The following is a 13329-nucleotide window of genomic DNA, read 5'->3' on the forward strand; positions in this document are numbered from 1 at the left end:
ATTGATATACCTGAAAATCTGTCTCCTAGAAATTAATGGAGAAACAAGATGCTTCCAAGACAAAGAAGAACTTGGGAAATTCACAACCACCAATCCAGCTCTACAGAGAATACTGCAGGGCATTCTAGAGAGAGAGAGAAAAGTACTAGGATTCCAGGAACAGTGGCAGAGAGGCCTCAATGAATGGAGCAGAAAACAGAATGAAGAAGACAAGCAGACAACTGATGGCAAAAAAGATCATAACAGAAATGAGGCAGAGAAGGTTGGTTATAATCTCTAATATAGATGGCCTTGATACACTAAATTTAAAAACAAAAAAAGAACCACATGTAGAGTAGATCAGGAGGCAGGGTCCACTGAGGTGCTATTTTTAGGAAATATAATTAGCATGTAAAAGAGTACATGGACTGAAAATCAAATATGAGAAAACAATGCCCCATGTGACAGAGAACCAGAGAGTAACAGGGGCAACTAGACCAGTATTTGAGGATAGGTTGGAAAGACAGGCTTTAGTAGGTGAAGGAATACAATTAGAGATCAAGTCCAGGAGAGAGAAGGTTTGGAGCCAATTAGGTAAATAGCAGGTTGCCCCTGCCCCCAACTTAAAACCAAGGATCTTGGTGAGACCCAAAAATGCACAGTGTACCCTGGGCAAGTGAAAGGGGAGGGAGAGTCTTAAAAAAGATGGCAGAAGATATTGTTAATAGTGTATCAGGATTTAAAACCCACATTACTTGCTCTTCTCTGCTTAGATAGATTTTATTCTGTCCCAGTTTGTCTACTTGCATTAGATTTGAGGGCACAGACAGCTATCTCCAAAGCATCAGGATATAGCACAGTAGTCATCTTTAATTTCTTATTAACTTAATCTGGAGCCCTGTATGACTTATACTGTTTTATCATGTCTGATCTAGTTAAATCTTGTTTTTTTGATTGCTGTTAGGTATTGACAGATTTTATTCAAAACTGATATGATTGATAGTACCAAGTCTAAAGTATAGACAGCTACACTGAAGATGACAAGGTTCACTACAATACCCATTCTGGTTTGATTACTGCCTGTTTTTGAAGTTTTATACCATATACAAAATTGTGTTATTATTAATACTGTTATGTAGTGATATATTCAATTATATTATGTCTGATGATCTAGCCAATTCTATTGAAGATAACAAGAGACAACACAGGAACCATGGTAGAACTCCCTGTACAATGGTCTTATGTGTCTTTTTCATTTCATGTGTTTATAGGAATATGTTTTGCTTTGTTTTGTTTCTCCCTCTAATATAGAAAGGATAGAAATCCATGTTAAGACTCATGCATGTGTAGAACTTATAAACAGTTTATGAGAACTGGTCTTATGACACACGATGAAATGAACAAATACTCTGAAGAAAAAGAGACACTAAAGTACCCAGTGCTGATCCTGGAGTGTTATAATGTGACACCCAGCAATAGTATTATTCTTTGTTCAGAGTGACTTTAGCCTGCTTTAATTTGTTTAATCTTAACATAAATGGGGGTATGGATAACTGCATATATGTTTAAGTGTATAGGATTGATAACCATATTTCTGAGTTTTTGTTGGATAGTTGGACAGAACTGTTTGCAGTCTCGTTTGAATTCCCACTTTATATGTTCCACTTTTATATCTTGAACAACTATTTGTAAGAGGACAGAATGTAAACATCAACTAGTGATTTCTTACTGTTTATTTTTTTCTTTGAATGTATGTATTATTTCTATCCATTTCGTTTTGTTTAGTCTTTCTTTAAATAAAATTTTTAAAAAAAGCTTTGTCAGCTGGTAGCTTCCAGAATAAAGTAACTTTTTTATTCTCAGGGATTTTTTGCTTCAGAAAATCAAATCTTTATGCCTGCCCCAAATGTAGCAGCCAAGGTCCCATCCTTGAGGCTTTGTTCCTGTTTTCAGGGTATTTTTCAAGGTGGGATTCAAACTCATGTCTTCTGAGGAGCTTCTATCAAACCTTGTATTGTCTTACTCATTTATATCATGTAAGCATAAAGTTTATTTATTTTTTAAATGTAACTATGTTGCTTTATACTTAACTCATAATTTTTTCTAAAGCATTTTATGTAGTGAGGCACATGTGCATACACACACACTCAACACACACACACTTTCCCAGAGTGTAAATTAATTTTGTTTTGATTCATACAACTTATTTCAAGTTTTTCCCGCCCTGCTGTGCTGTGTGTGGTTTTCCTGACACGATCACTTCATGAATGCATGTTGACCCGACTGACAACTCCTGGAGAGTGAAAGGTCTTGGGAAAACTCTTGTGGGAAATGGCCTGTGCCAAGGTAAAAGAATGACAGTATTTGATATTAGTTACCCACCCTTCAGTAACAATGAGTTTTGTTAGTTTACTGAGTACATGATATTCCTGACTTCATAATGTTCCTATTAAGTATAAACCAACAGGGTTTTTAAATCCCTGAATATCACTGAATAGAAATTTTTGGCTATAAGGAATTATTTTCACTTTCCCATTCTTTCTTCTCTCTCCAGTAAGCTGTGCAACATTTTTGACTGATCACATGTGACTGCCCAAAAGTATGGTAAAGAAAGCAGGTTTCTTTGCAAACTTCCCTGGTTCTTACTTTAGAATTTTAAAGCTAGATTAAAAATATGCATGGCATTTAAAAACTTGAATCAAGATTTTTCTTCTTATTGACAAAAATATTCTAACTATGAACAGTTTGTGCTAATTGGAAGATGGATGAATTTAGTCCTTTGAGGTGCCATGAATCTTCACCGTGGGCCTGAGAGTTCCTCTGGTGGTTGTATATGTTGGCCTAGAAGCTACAGGGTCTTATCTTTTGTTTTGTAGCATAAACATATAAAGTATACTTTATTACGTAGAGTATAAAGTTTATCTATAAGGTAAAATTTTCTGTCAGAAATTCTACTACTAAGATTTAAGGAAACCAGGTGTAAGATTCCCAAGTCTTCCAGAGAATACACAGCAACTCCTCCGCCAACCCTGACCCCAGCAAGTTGTACAGCAGGTATACAGCTCTGCCAGCCAGGGGAGCTTGTTGGACTTCAGGTTTTTTACTAGAGGTTGGTCAGAGAGGCAGTTTTAGCCTGCCAGACTCCCTGAAGGAAAGCGTATATTCAGCAGATGCCATATTGTTTCCACAAATAGTTTAGCCACAGTGAACTGCTTTTAGCTGTTCTGAGAGTTTGGGAAGTCTCCTAAAACTCAGGGTACTGGTGCCAATCAAGTACCAACCTTGTAAGCAGGCCTGTCTAAGGATAACAACACTTACCATGTTAGCTCTGACCTGCCCAGCACCTTCCCTTAAACAACTAAAATAAAATGTTAGTGACATGACATAGTATTTCATAACAAAACAGGTCCCCAGGCATTCACTAGCATATGGGGGAAATAAACAGTTTCTAAAAGGAGCTCTGCAAAAACAACCATAGGACTGTACCAAAGGCTGTGCTGAGCGGAGCCGGCTAAGACACGGGAGATTTATTAGACAGATGCCTCGCAGTTATGCATAGCTCTACAGAAGAGCAGGAAATGGGTTTAAATGCGAGCAGAGGAGGTTTGGGCTGCATATGGGTAGTGCCAGAGTGCCAGAGTGTAGGTCCCTGGGGAGCGTTCAGATGCACCTTTCCTGAGCTTTCTCTGAGAAGAACATGGTGATCAGCTCATTGCAATTATTTGTCTACCCACTTACCCAGAAGAACGCGAGCAGGCAGAATTAATTGCTTTTTTTTCAAGTGCCTTCAGCTCTGTTGCTTTGATTCTGTAAGTTCTAAGCAGAGCCAGTACTTAAAATAATTGTATATTATGTCGTTAGCTTTTTATTTTTTTAAAGGATGGGACTGGGAGTGTAACTCAGCAGCACAGCAGACATTAACTATGCTCAAGGCCCTGAGCTCCGCATCAGCATTGGATCAAATTTTCTTTTAAAGTATTTATTTTTAAACCCAAATGAAGTAAACTAGGAGGGTTTGTGATTGCCACTTTTTGCCTGCAGTATAGATATTTATATACTTACAGTGAATAAAGTCTGTATCCATAGCTTTTTTTTTACAAGCAACTGTGAAGACACATCTTATTTAATACAAAATTATTAATAACTTGAGAATGACTTTTAAAAGCCTTTCTGCTAGTATTTAAATCTTCTGGAAGGATTCATAGCCAAAATAATATGGCCTATGAATTTTTCTATTCATTGTTTCACTATTGGAAACCTAATAGAAACACAAACAAGAATGCGAGAAGAATAAATCAGAGTGACTTTAGGAAACAGGCATTAGATTTGTACGCATTATATTTGTTAATTGCACTTTAAGAATGATGTGGCTGGGGAGACAGGAGGGAGGGAGGAGAAGGAGAAGGATAAAGGATCCAGATGCAACATGTCTGTGAACCAATTTCCCACAGTGAATGTACTTATTGTGTATCACATTTCCTAATAAAAATAAAAATCAAAAGGAATATGCTGAGTAACGTACATATACTTGTGAATATTATAGTTTCTTTTTGTAGTTTAATTTCATTCAATTGTATTTTAAAAAGATATTTTGTGTGACTTCAGTTTTTCCAAACATATTGATTTGTTTTCTAACCCAATACACAGTTCGTCCTAGGAAATGTTGCAGGAGGACTTGAGAAGAGAAATATTCCCTTGTATTGTGCAATGTGTTCTTTACACATCTCAGGTAGAATTGATCTGTGGGGTTGTTCAAGTTGAATATTTCTTTATTGATTTGCTGTCTGGTTGTTCTATCCAGTAAGAAGAATGAAGTGTTAAACTATCCTACTTTTCCATAGGATTATCTTTAAAAAAGGGAATGATGTGATTTCAATGGCTGAATGCTTGCTTGGTGCCAGAAAGGAAATATATTAAAGTCTGTCTTGTACTAATTGGTGCATGTAGAAAATGTTAGGCATTCGTTTTATCTTGTTAAACTTTCAAAGAAATAAAGGTCATGTACAGACACTAGGTTTAATGATGCTGTTATAGCAATAAAGGAGCAGCAGATTTAATGTTCTATGCTTGTTAAATTATTCTTCATTATGTCAACCTGCCGTGACCCAGTCATCTCTTGAAGTTCTTGATGTGAAGGACTGCTAGAGGAAGAGAAAATACAGATGATAAAAAAGCTGGTGGAACCAGATGGGAGGAAAGGAATTGCACCCTCACTGTAGGGGTGTTTGTTTATACATTTAGTAACACATTGTCACATGGCACCCCTTTGCCTAGTAACTCATTGCTTGGTGTTTTTCTGGGCTGAAGCAGCTTCTTCACCTCGTCCCTGGAACTCTTTGCTGTTGGGATGGCGATGCCCCAGACTTTCACATTGGATCAGTTTCCAGGTTTAGTGGCTCTCTATATTAACCTCTCACTTTATTGAATACAGCGGTACCTCGGTTTATGAATGCTTTTGTTTGCAGAAATTTGGTTTGTAAATGGAACTTTTTTGCAAAACTTTATTCTTGTTTGCAAACTCTGCGTTTGGTGATGAATATAGCTGTGGCCATCTTTCCCACACAAACACAAACATGACCATCTTTTTCAAAATTGCACAACAAATTAAGGTACCACTGTAGTTAATACTTGTTCAGAATAACATTTTTGCTCTGTCTTTTTTTCTGTATCTTTAAGAAAAAAAATCCTCATGTAGTATAGAAGTACTATTAGTGACTGTATAATTACTGAAAATTTTAAGGTATTTCTCTTTATCTGGCATTCTTTGAAAGGACTTTGTGGACTGTTTAAATTGTGCCAACACTGTGCAGTTCATGGTTTATCAGCCATGTTCCTTGGGGTTGACTGACAAAATCTATAGTTTGGCAGAGATACAAATAGGTAAACCTCATTTTCCACTGTTTAAATGCCAGCATGACAGAAAGAAATCGAATTAATAAGGATTTTATGAACTTGTTCTTACCTGTAGCTTTGCAAAACTATGTTGTTAGAGGATGGCATTCAAATTGATTTTGTAATATTTCTATTAAAGATTTGTGTAGTCATCATGGGTTTTAGTTTTAGTTATTTTATTTGTGTTATTAGTAAACACTTCTTTTGGAGAAACACAAAGTGCTTTGTGTCATAGATCATGATTGTGGCAACACAAAGGATGGGTGATTACTCACTGTGCGTTCTTGGCATTTAAGGGGCTGCTTTTTCCTGGGACCCCTTAGCATGAATGAGTTTCAGTGAAAAACGTCCCTGAACTTAAGCTTCTGTGGTTTTTTTTATTGATAGAACCAGGAAGCAAGGATAAAGAACAAAAGAAGCACATCTGTGTAGGAATTCATGGAGAGGATGGGGGGGACAGGGCTGTCTTTTATGACTGACTGTAGGGCCATCTAAGTATTAATTGGAGTATGGGGAGGACAAAGGATCCCAGCATATATTCCTTAAGGCAGTGTGTTTTGATCCTATTTAATCTGTGGCCCTGTAGGGTATCTTTGAATCTTTATGCATTCTCGAGATCTGGGTCTGTGGCTCCAAAGATCCCTTTATCTCTGGTTAGCACCTCCACACTTAGATAAACTAGTAGGTTAAAAATTCCCAGTGGCAGTAAGCCAAATTACTATGCCTTTATACACTGTTGAACCAAAAAAAAAAAAAAAAAACACTATCCATTTAATAATATTTTGTTATGCCAGCCTCAGTAGAGTAAAGCATGGATGTTATGGATTAAGAACTGGTGTTCAATTTAACACCAGCTGGATTACATCAGCATGGCACCGAGTGAAGATGCTCCACCTGAGGAAAGTTGCCAGGATAAATAGATGAAGAAGGAGAAGGGGGGTGTTGAGCTGTTAATGTGTTGTTGCATTGAGGCATTGTGGGTTCTCCTACATGTTGCTGTTTGAGTCGTTGATTCTGGAGAAGCTCTGGTCCTCACATCAAGCATTGCTTCCTGGCTCTGGAGGGGAAGACCTGTGCTGCTTGGTCTCCAGGATAAACTTGTCATGCTGGCTTCCTGGCATGTACCCGACTGTGCTTATCGTCGGAGGAGCTCAGGGCCTCTGTGTTGCTGAGGATGGCTGGTCTTTGTTGTGACTTCTCAGCTCCAGCGTAGAACCCTCATCCCACCAGCACAGCTCCTTCACCCCACTGGCATGGACATTCTGGCTTCCACCACTGACCTTTCGGCCTTCCCAGCACAAAGAGACTGACACGAGTCCTTCTTGTGGGCTCTGGACCTCCAGTTGGACTTGTGAGAGGCATTGTCCTGAGCTCTGGGTTTTCATCTGGACACGAGTGGGACATTGCTGTGGGATTTAGGCCCTTGACTAAATATTCTATGTTTTTGGTGTTGTGGATAGATTTCTGGCATTTCTTGTGTTAACTCCTGGTGACCATTATAAAAATAATATTATAAAGTCCATGTTCTTTTTTTTTTTTTTTTTGGTCTTTTTCCTTTTTATCAGTACCAGGGATCGAACTCACGACTGCCTGCTTGGAAGGCAGGAGCTTATGCCACTGAGCTAAATCCCCAGCTCCTAAAGTCCATGTTCTGATTCTAATTGTTCTCTGCACAACCCCTAACTACAACTGTGGTCTATAATAAGACCACATCTTACTTTAAAGGCAATTCAGAAAGAACAGAATTCTCTCCTGGAAGGGGAATTGGTCTGGGAGGCTGCAGAGTGGCAGGAGTCTTAATACAGTTAGAAAACAGCTTGGTCAGGATTTGGTGGGTTATATTTTTGGTGCCTCTGCTTTCCTTGTAGTGTTTTCTGTGATCTTGCTTATTGGAATATCACTATAAAATACAAAAGTATCTTCGTTCACAAATGCTTCTGTTTGTGAACAGTTTGGTTTGCAAACACAGGTATTTGGTAAACATTTTGTTTCCTTTCAAAAACTCCACATCAGGGGACAAGCACAGACACAGCAATCTTCTCTGTATAAATACTACAAATACCACTGTAACCATCGTCCTCAGAATCATGAAACAAATTAGGTTGGTGAGCTGAGGTACCACTGCATAATACGTTTTGCCAGGTGCACTGATGCGTGCCTGTAACTTCAGCTGCTCAGGAGGCTGAGGCAAAAGGGCTGCATGTTCAAGGCCAGCCTGAGTGATGCCGTGAGACCTTGTCTCAAAGTAAAAGAATATACGGGCTGGAGATGCAGCTTAGTGGAAGGCTCTGGGTTCAATACCAGGCACTGCCAAAATTGTCCCCAAAGAGACAATCAGACAGAGATATTTATTTATTTATATGTAAAAAATATATATTTTTCTTTTTTCTGTACTGGGGATTGAATTCATGATCTCATGTTTACCAGGCAAGCACTTTAGCCACTGAGCTAATCCCCAACCCCATTTTTTTTCAACAAGATCTCTCATTATGTAGTTCAGACAGCTGTGAACTCACTATGTAGCCTAGGCTGGAATTTAACTTGTAATGATCCTCCTGCCTCAGCCTCCCAAGTGCTGGGATTATAGGCATAGGCCACCACCTCTGGCTTGTACTGCCATATATTTTTCTATTGTGTTTAAGAGTCTACATAAAAGACAAAGTTTCTAAGAATTTATAAAGTGAAAGATTTGTTCTGAGTCTGTGGCCAAATGAATAACTTGTGCAGTAATAATTTTGGTAAAAATCCTTTAATGTGAGTTTTTCTTATGCTATGTTTGAGAAACTCTATAAAGATCATGGTGGTACTTTGTCCTTTTTAGTATAGTGGCTCTTGAGTCGTTCAACTGGTAAAAACCTACGAGAAGATGGAGCCATGGAGTCTTAAAAGACGTCTTGTAAATTCTATGCAAATATTGCAGCAATAGTTTTTGAGATAATTTTGGAACGATAGTTATTTTTAACACCGTGCTGTGCATTTTTCTTCTTATATTTATGTAATTTTTTCAAGCTACTATTTAAATAAATTTAAACATTTTAAAATTTTAAGCAGAACAGGTTGTCACTTAGAAAGTGCTCAATAAATATTTGTGTTCAGTAAATGAATAAATGAACAGTTTCTATTTTAAGTAAGGTACTTTAACAATTTTGGCACCCCTAGTTGGAGATTTTATACAAAGCAACAGGCTTTGATCTGTTGGTTTCTGTGTCCTTCTGTATTTCTCTTTGTGCTGTATATATAAATTTACTTGAGGACATTCAATTATTTTTTTCAAATAGCATGATAGTCATCTTAAAATGTAAATATTCTTAGGGATCATCTAGAAATTAATAGTAATGTTAGCATAAATTAAACTCATTAAACTGTAATTTTTATGACTTGTGGGTACCATGTGTGATGGGTTGTTATGATGTTACTTTTCTCGTTAGCATTCTATACAGCACTGTCATAGAATCATATCACAGACTATGATGGTGAGACAAATCCCCAGGCACAGAAGTACTCAATAATCAATTCCAAAAATCATAATCTCTTGAGTTTAGAGAACGTGGAGATGATTGGTAAAGGAGTTCTTTGGTGTGAACTGTTGTCTGTCTGCAGTGACTGCCCCCCACTCCCACCCCTTCATCTCAAGTGAAGGGAGAGAGAAGCTTCAGCAGGGTTTGGGATGAGCCTGGTGGGCTGCCCAGACATGGAAGTGATGCCCCGTGCTGGCCTTGTGTTGCTGTTGAACACGTCTAAGGCAGAGGGTCAGGCTGGCAGAGCTACCTGGACTTCAGAGTTAGTTGGGCTGTGGAACATGTGACTGTTTTTTGATGCCACCAGATGTAGGCCTCATGGTGGAGGCCATGAGCATGGGGTTGGCCCGAGTCCTAGTCAGTAACGTCCCTTGAGGGACAGAGAGATCCTCATAGTCAGAAAAAGAAGATAAACTCTGAGATCTTAGGGACCTAAGGAAGCAGCTGTAAGGAACTGTCTGATAAAAATGATGCACCAGTCACACCAAGAGAACTGCAAGCATCCTTGTGAGAGGCTTAGGTGCATCCGTAAGAGTGGGCTTTCAACGGTTTCTGGCCCAGAGTGAATGCAAGTCAGTCTGCTATGCCCCATTTGTGTGTATTAGCTTTTGACACTGTGTAACAAGTTACTTAAATTTAGCAGGTGAAAACAGGATGTAGTTGGCACTCCTCTGGCAAGCTGGTTAATATGCAATTTTTGTTACCTCACAGCTTCATAGTCAATTTAGCTGGATCATCTGCTTACTTTCTTGGAAGACTGCAGTTAGTGACATCTCTGAGGGGCTGGATAGAGAAGATTCTTCTTCTTGGCTCATGCATTTGTTGGCAGATTTCAGTTTCTTGTGGCTGTGGGACTCACAGCAGCTTGCTTCCTCATAGCAGATAGGGAATGGGCACCTACAGAGCGAGGCTACTATAAAGCAAGAGTCTTGCGTGAGGTCATATAATCGGGGGATGACATCCCGTTATCTTGGCGTATTCCACCAGCCAGAAGCAAATGACAGACCCCACATACATTCAGGAAAGTCTGTAGTACTTTTTGAGTTCTAGAACAAAATAATGCCAATTGATGGCTTGAATTTATTGTCTCAGTTCCGAAAGTTAGAAGTCTAAAATCAACTCTACAGAAGGAATGTAAACAGCATGTACTGCAAACATGTACTAATACAAAATGCAAAAAAAAGTCAAATTACAAAGAGGGTGAGCCTTCCCCTGAAACCCATAGAGGATCCAGTTTCTTTCTAACTGCTGGTGGTTGTTGCAGTCCTTAGTGCTCCTTGACTTGGAGTGACAACGTGTCAACCTCTGCCTCCTTCATCATGCTCTCCCCTGAGGCCGTGTTTTCAAGGCATTCACTATGGTGTCTCTGTCCTTTTCTTAGGAGGATATATAGGTCATACTGAATTCAGGACCTGTACTCCAGTGTAATCACATCTGCACTTGGTTATATCAACAAAGATAACTTTCCCTAATAAGGTCATATTTGCAGGCTAACTTCAAGGTAGCTTTTTGGGAAACACAATTCAATGTGTGAAAGTTGGGAGGAGGACGCTCCAGGTAACTTGTAAACCATGTGCCTACACTTACGGTTCTTTATGGGTGTGTGAGTCATCCTAGGAAAGGTTTGGGGCTGCTCCTTTCCTGTCATTGTGCTATAATGGGGATCATTATTGACATCTGAGGACACCAGGCTCTTCTCTTGATTTGTTTTCTTGAGACAGAACCTCATTATGTCCCAGGCTGGTCCTGAACTCATTATGTAGCTCAGGTTGTCCGCAGACGCACAGGGTTTCACCTGCCTCAGCCTCCAAGTGCTGGGATCACAGGTGTGCAGCACCAAACCCAGCCAGGACCAAGGCTTTTTAATAAGACTAGAAAATAGAATTAATCTGTAGCTGAGTATGATTAAAGAAAGGCATAATATTGAAAGGTAAGGTCATAAGAAAGAGGTGAGTACCTATGCAAAGGTCAGGCAAAAATTATGCACCAATGAAAAATGAAATACTACAAAGATATTATTACTAATGCTGCTAAAATGAATTTCTTTATTATAACAAACATGGTGTCTTTGGGACATACAACTTATTTTAAAATCACAGAGATCATTCTATAATGATGATTATATATAACAATTTTCTTTAAAGTTCTCTGGATAACTTTGTAAAACTTGATGAGTCTGTGATGCCTCTGGGTTGGGCAGGAAGATACTGATTAAGAATCCAAAATAATAAAACCAGCCAGTTAGTAATTTTACCCTTGATTTGTATACATGGATGATATGCAGGCAACTCATCTTAAAATTCATTTTAAAAATTGTTCTTGAAGCCAGGTTCAGTGGAGCACGTGTATAGTCTCAGATACTTGGGAGACTGAAGCAGGGTGATCACCTCAGCCCCCAAGTCTGATGCTGGGCTTGGCAACACAGAGAGCTCTCATCTCAAAAAGCAAGTAAACAAAAACTGTTTTTGAGGTTTCACATACTAGCATGTTTAGGCATCTTTCTTCAGGAAACATCTTTTGGTTTCCGGTATAATTGATACATAGACAGTTGGAGACTGGCTTACCACAAAGCACAGGTTCCTACCTAGGCATACCTCTTGGAGGTTAGGAAGGGCTTTTTAATTCCCTTTATGACCTTGTTAAGCCTTAAATTTTTTTTCCTTTTGCATTCAAGTTTTGTAAGGCTGGATTTTCTTATGAAGTTCATTGAATTTAAATTCCGTTATAAGAAGAAGCAATAAATTGCTTCCATCAATTAATAGATATATATTGATAAACAGAAATATGAAATATATTTGCTATAATCACATACACATACCTTACACATCTATGTTTAAGTTAAACGTAGTGTGTGTGTGCATGCATTCAGGGGGACTGTGTTCTCAGAGATTTAAAAAATAAAAGCTCACAGGGTAAAGATTCCCAAGCTTTCCAGAAAGCAGTGCTCACAGAGTATGGTGCTGAGCTGGTTTCCCCAGCAAGATAAAGTGGTCTGAGACATCTCAATAGTTTTTGTCCCCTTTTTGCCACTCCTGAAAGAGGGCCATGCAAGAGAGCGCGCTGAGAGCATTTCAACTGATTAAGAATAATGAGGTGACCTTCTAAAGTCACCCTTCCAACTACAGACTTTTGTGAACAAACTGGATGGCCTATAGCAGAAAGAGAACAATTCAAACGTTGTAAAAACTATTTTAAATATATTGATTATTGGTTAAAACCCAACAACTCTCTTCACCTCTCCTGCAGCCAAAGCAGTTAAACATCACAAGAGGACGGTTACATGTTACTCCTCAATACCAACTGATTACGGTTCTCCAGACGTCGGTCAGACGTCTGACCATCCTACTGCGATTCCGCACTCTGTGTTCATCTCCCACTCTCCACAATGGCCATCTCAGCCTTGTGGTCTCTCCTCAGCCCTCAGCAGTCTCGGCCGCTGACTGTGTTTCATACTTCATGGAGAAAAAGAACTCCCTGTTACTAGCAAATGCAGGGGCATTTGCATATCTACATGCAAAGTTTGTGCCTTCCTAGTGTTACAGCGCCTGCAGTGACCCTGGTCCACCTTAGACCACGCCCTCCCCTGTGATTTTGAACCATACCTTTTTGCTTTGCACAGTTTTTTCCTCTCGACCATTGCTTCCATTTACATAAAGACATGTTAGTGTTTTACCTCCAATTTCCCTTCTCTCCAATGCCATCTCCCCCTCCAGCTGCAGTCCTGGGCTCTGCCGTCCTGAGAAAAACCTCCTTACAGGGTCACATACTTGCATGTTTCCTGTTGTCTCCACCTATTCCACCGGACATCTGCTCTGTCATGACACTGAAACTGCCTGCCAGAGTCCCCAAGGGTCTTCAGGGTGCCATACCCAGTGGCCACTCTGTCTCCATCCTATTCTGTCATCAGCATTTTTTTTAAAGAGAAAAAAGAAAAAAAGCC

The sequence above is a fragment of the Cavia porcellus genome, unplaced genomic scaffold, assembly GCF_034190915.1.
Source record: "Cavia porcellus strain 051 isolate PalLab524CR breed Dunkin Hartley unplaced genomic scaffold, mCavPor4.1 scaffold_7, whole genome shotgun sequence".
Taxonomy (NCBI): Eukaryota; Metazoa; Chordata; class Mammalia; order Rodentia; family Caviidae; genus Cavia; species Cavia porcellus.